Raw genomic sequence first — 6,000 nt, 5'->3', positions numbered from 1 at the left:
TGGGGACCGAATCAAGGACGACTCAATCTTATCAATCTTACAAAGTAGATACTTTTACTCAAAATCCTACGAGAAAAGAGAAATATACAGACGAATATTTCATTTTACGAAGAAATATACAAACAAACGTCCTTACGCCATTGTCGGTAAGAAAAGACATGATATATTTAGAGTACGAAATGAGTAATCTGAGGATGAGTATAGTGCTAATGTTGGAATCTTTCTAGAAGATAATTTGTGAAGTACTGCACATGCACTTCTTTTTCGGATTCCCAAATCTCATTTTCGTGATTTCCGGGTGGTTGTAAAAAGTTAATAGATATGAAAGGATTTTGTTCTGGATCTGATTGTAGGTGGAATTCATTGTATTCCATTTGAGTCCCATCTCTATTGGGTGTCAGCTTTCGTGCAATGAATTCATGAGTGACGAACCAATGAGTATGTCCACACCTTCTTAGTGCATTGATAAAATTAGCATCTTCAATTCTGACAATGTCTTTGACATGCTTGTACAAGATTCTTGTCAAGTGTGCATGTGGTTCTGAGAACCCATCAATATTTAGTCGACATAAGGTATATGGCTTTATCAAGAGAGCGTTGAGTCCATAGATTTTCCACCATCTGATAAACCAGGCCGGAAAAGGATCTTCATGATTCATTCGGGAAGTTGGCCAATCTTCATACCTGAAATCAAACTGTAGATGATAAAAGAGGTTAGAGGAAATATTTTCTAAATTCATGCATTGGAAAAAAGCAGTCTCCTGCCTTTCTAGATCAAAACCAATCCTCTGCGGAGGATTATTGAACTGCCTGATAGTAATCCTGCAATTTCCAATTTTGTTATCTTCTTCATAAAAGAGTTCATAGGAAATGTTGCCTATATGGACCAGATAATCTAGCTCACTGATTGCCAGATCATTTTCAATTTCTTGGTCATGCCAGGTCCACAGATTGGGAACTCCTCTCCAACAAATTTCAGACACTGGATACCATGATTCATCATGGTCTAAAATGCTTTCTCTCATATCATATTTGACCCATCCCTGTCTGCCTTCTATTTCCTCACAACTATCAAGGAGATTTAAACAATTTACTTGACCAGATTTATTTCTGTAAAATACTTTCTTCTTACCTCTCTCTGGTTTCTTTTTTTCTTACCCCAACTCTGGACAGTTTGGAGAAATATGTCCTTTTTTGTTGCAGTGGTAACATTGAACTTCCTTTTTTTCTTGTAAATAGATGTGTTTGTTGTAATCTTTCGGCGTATTTTGGTGGATGATCTTTTTTCCTGAAAATTTGTTTTTTGTGTGCTTCTTTTTCCTGTAAGCATGCACATCTCTCCCCTCTGAATTTTTTGGAGCAGAAAGGTGTCATTGCTTGCACATTCGCTGGTAACCACGCGGCTTCTTTGGATTCGTGGCTGCTCTAGCTATCTTCATTTGGGAGCAAAGTTCAACAACTATGGCTTTGATTGTCTGCCTAATTACTCCAAATTTGTAGTCACCAATGCTTCCTAGCAATTCGTTGACTATCGTTGTTGACACCTATAATGGTAATGATGGAACAAATATTTCCTTCCATTTGAGTTCAAGAATGAGTTCTGGTGACAAAACATGCAATCTATGCAAGAACTCATTAAAGTATTCATCAAAATGCTTCATATTATGAAGTTTCATAGAAACAAGAGTAATAGCAGTCAGATCATTATTTCTCTGTGGGAAGCCAATAAATTTAACAGTAATGCCATAAAGTAAACAACCAGTCATATTGTTTTATGGAAGTGAGGTAAACGGATCCATGTAAGTGCTTCCGTCAACGTTCTTTACCTGTGAATTTTCCTAATTAGTCAGCAATAGAGGATCTTTGATCGTTTCTGCTTTTAGCCAAGAATCTAAAGATCCTTCAAACCGGCCAATGATTCTTCTTGTAGAATTTATGGGTCCAATATGATCAACCAGGTAGGTCCTGTAGCATACGAACATGGAGTGCATGACTGATAATACTTCTGCTTCTATGCAGTTGTCAATATTCCAAGAATATGTCGAGGAGGCTGACCAATCTTTGTGATACTCGGATTTCATCATATCCCTTCTGTCTAGAGCAGGGGACCAAGTGGAATTCCATGTGGACCTGGAAGTAGTTGCATGAACTGCTTCTTCATTTGGAATATTAAAATGAACTTTATCTTGAGGAGAAAAATTTTGTACAAATTCCTCAAGACTTTCTAGTGAAGGCTCATCATTGTTTATTTCAAGTTTGTTCAATCCTATCTCTTTGTCTTCTTCTAATTTTTCATACCATTTATTTTCTTCTTTGTCTTCTTCATCTTCTGAAGCATTTTTCTTTATCCATTCTGTGAAAGAAGAGCTCACTGATGGATTTGTTTTTGAAGAAACACTGGGATTTGGCTTTAGATGGCCAAAGAAACTAGGTGCAGCAAAAGGTGCATAAGAATATGAAATCCCTGGTTTTGGAAACTCAATCTCTGCTCGCTGTCTTATTAGACTAGAGACAGAGGATGAAATAGTATAAAGCATCTGAGAATGAGGTTCACTAAAAAGAGTGGTAGATTTGTATGAATCTGTGGGGTGTCTCTTTTTGAGTGAATCAACAGAATTAGAGACATTCGAGACTTGCCTCTTGAGTATGTCAAGGCTACAATTAACCTTAACAATTTCTCTTCCTTGGATAATTGTTATATCTTGAATTCTATTTTATGTGGATAACTTGAGGTTATCCAAGCTTTCAGCTATATGTTTATCAATTTCTGCAAGAGTGTTGACATTCTCATTTAAACATACAGTAGTATAGCCTTGTTTCTGAAGCATTCTAATCATCATTTATTTTAGAATATTCATGTCCTCAATAAAATTATGTTGTTTACTTAGAAATTTTTCCAAACTGGAAAGAGCAAGGTTCGTCCAGTTTGTAGCTAAGACAGATTCTGTGGTTGAATCTTCTGTTTGAACTGGAGACAGTTTATAAATTTTTCCATCTTGTTGTCTGATAACAAAGTTTTTCCATGGTGGAAAATCATTTTATGTTTGATAGATCTGCCCATCAAAAAGTTCCCATTTGTGTTTTGGAAGGGAACCAGATCTAATCATGTTTATTTGCAGACTACTGCAAATTTCTTTCACCATTTTTTCTCCCTTTATCTGTATGACCTACAGATTTTTGGGCAGGTTTGGTTTAGACAGCATTTTCTGTATTTTTGGAGAAAAATCAGGGCTTACTAAAGGAGATGGAATTATGACAGCATTAGATTCCATCTTTTTTTCAATAAAATTATCAACATCAAGAATCCTTTTCTGTTTTGCCTGATTCTTGAACTATTTTCTCAAGGATTCTTCAATCTGATTTGAGGAAGGGTAATACCATTCATAAAAAGAAATCCACTGATTATTGGATTTCATCCAATTTTTCCATTCCTCATTCTTTTGGTTGTTGAAGCTTTTCTTCTCAGATTTGGGAATAAGCTTTAGCTCTTCAACATACATGTTTTCTAACTTGTGTGTGAAAATGTCCCAATTAAACATTTTCTTCTTCCACATATCATCTGGATCGTACGGACTAATTCCTTTAAATATCTTGAACGCAATGATCTCATTTTCTTAAGGAATTTCCACACTGTTTGGAATTTTCAGAGCCATCATTAAATCCTAGGCCTTTATCAGTATTCTGTTGTACACACTGTACGATTATCTCTTCGTGAATATTGAAGAGACGGGTTTTGGTATAGTCCTCTTTAGATTTACTTTTATCTTGTATAAAATAATCATGTTTATCCTATTTATGTCTTCTTGATTACCTCCATACGGGGTAGGTGGCTGTGAAGAAAACTGACAATATGTTTTGGAACAATGAGGATGGTCACAAATAGCGGCTAAAGGGTTGCTAGATGAGGCGACATGATTTATAACCAGATTTTTGATTGATTCTAGAAATGCGGGGTCTACTGAGGAAATGGGAGGCGGAGTATGTACAGAGTTGGAAATGGATATAGATGGTCCACCATGCTCAACTCGTGACTCTGGAAAGATGGTATGAACATTTCCATCTTTAGAAGTAAAAATTGTGGAGGAATTTACAGGTGATGGTCTTGTAGGTTTTCTAATAGATTCCCATTTTGTAACCCATTCTGCAGGGGGTTTTAAGGCGGCTCTGGGAATCATCTGCGATGCTATGAGATTCATTACATAATCATGAGTGATTAATGTCATGAATTCTGACTGTATGAAACAGATTTAACTACTTTAGAGTAGTTTTTTTGTAGAATTTTACCACAAAGGACCACCAGATGGCAATATTTTTGCTATCATCATCAACGTCATCATATCCATGTGTCTGCAATCTAAGCATAAGAGAATTCATTGCATTGGGATTTGACAGGGATATGGAAAATTCAGGGACACATGACCATGATGCAGGGCCATAGGCAAGGGTACCTTGGCAACCATTGATGAGAGCTTTTGGAAAAGCTCTCCATCATCGATCAAATATACAGGAAAAGAAGGCCACATCTTGTCCTTTCCTGTGTAGAGGTTGAATTCCCACTTGGACATGTCCAAAGTGGGCAAAATTATAACCTGCTTCCCGGGCAACGTCAAATTCAACTTGGTTGATAATGTTTAAAGAATGAAGGATATTATTGTAAGAGGTAGTTTGCAGGACTTCCTCTTTCACCTTGTATCTCCAAAACTGGATAGTGTCCAGTAATCCTAAATTCTTATAAACATTTTTCGGATCTATCTTTGGAAGAGACCAAGATTCAGAAGGAACAGGGTCAGAAAATAAATTAATAGACTTTTCTTGTATAACAGATGCATGTGCAACAGAATTTTGTCTTTCAATGAATGCCATGTAATACTGACTTTGTCATAATGACCCTGCCCCCAACATTAACCATTTGTGATCCCAACGAGTTAACATCTTTTCAAATTTGATGACGAGCCACTCCCAGTCTAGTTTATTATATTTGTTGTTGGTTTTAAAAAGCATCCCAAGTACTTGAAGCCCTCAGACATAGGGAGGATTTTCACCTCGAATAATGTAGCAATCTCGATTATCTCCAATGATTCCCCATCATCCGAGATTAACTTAGTCTTTGCTTTGTTAATGTTCAGCCTGTAAGCTTTGCCAAATTTCTCAAATATCTTCTAAAAGAGTCCCACTCAAAGATTTTGGTTGCCCTAGCGCATAGAACATCATCCACGAATATTAGGTGAGCCAGATTATTATTTCTGGACATCCCACAACCTGAAATGGCGCCAGCTTCCTTCGTGGCATTGATCCCTCTGCTAAAAGCATCCATGACTAGGATAAAAAGCAATGGGGACAACACACATCCTTGTCTAAGGCCCCTGTGAACTTTGAAAATTTGAGTGGGCTCACCATTTATGAGAACTGCCATTGAAGTCGTTGTGATGCAAGCCAGGATTTACTGAATATGTTTGTGCATGAATACAATTTTGTACAAAATCATGGTGAGAAACTCCCAATCCACACAATCATATGCCCGATTGAGATCGATTTTCATTGGGCAAGATTTTAATTTCCTTGTTTTAACTCTGTGAATATATTCTTGTGCTATGGAAACAGCACCCTGAATCCTCCTGTTAGACAAGAAATCCAAACTACTCCAATGAAATATGAGGGGAAATAATCTTTTTAACTCAAATAGCAACGAGTTTGGATGTCATTTTATAAATCGAATTACACAAGGAGATTAGCCTATAGTCAGAGAAAAACAGATTTTGCTTTCTTGGGAATTAATATAAGGTAAATAAAGTTACTTATACCTAGAATGTGTCCAAAAAACCTAACCGCCTCCGCCATGTTGACAAACTAAGGTCTCATCAGCTCAAAAAAATGTAGGAAGAATTCCACTGGCCAACCATCAAGCTCAGGGCTCTTGTCTTTGGCCATCTCCTTTAGTGTGTGAAGCAACTCCTCTTTCGTGATTTGAGCATCCATTAGAGTAGTATCCTTATCATTGAC

The 6,000-nt window shown here is 36.9% G+C and overlaps 1 long non-coding RNA gene across 1 annotated transcript; it reads left to right on the top strand.

Annotated features, from left to right (window-relative positions):
• The first annotated feature begins 522 nt into the window (after positions 1 to 522).
• LOC149168607 (uncharacterized) lies at positions 523 to 4,687 on the top strand. The gene is made up of 3 exons (XR_016259335.1): positions 523 to 713; positions 3,945 to 4,044; positions 4,148 to 4,687. It is a non-coding gene; the product is annotated as an uncharacterized LOC149168607 (long non-coding RNA).
• The last annotated feature ends 1,313 nt before the right edge of the window (positions 4,688 to 6,000 follow it).

Source organism: Pinus tabuliformis, chromosome 4_2, assembly GCF_031772625.1.
Source record: "Pinus tabuliformis cultivar Carrire ecotype Pingquan chromosome 4_2, CPIR1, whole genome shotgun sequence".
NCBI lineage: Eukaryota > Viridiplantae > Streptophyta > Pinopsida > Pinales > Pinaceae > Pinus > Pinus tabuliformis.
Note: the sequence above shows the minus strand (reverse complement) of the source record. Positions and strands in the feature narration are given on the sequence as shown.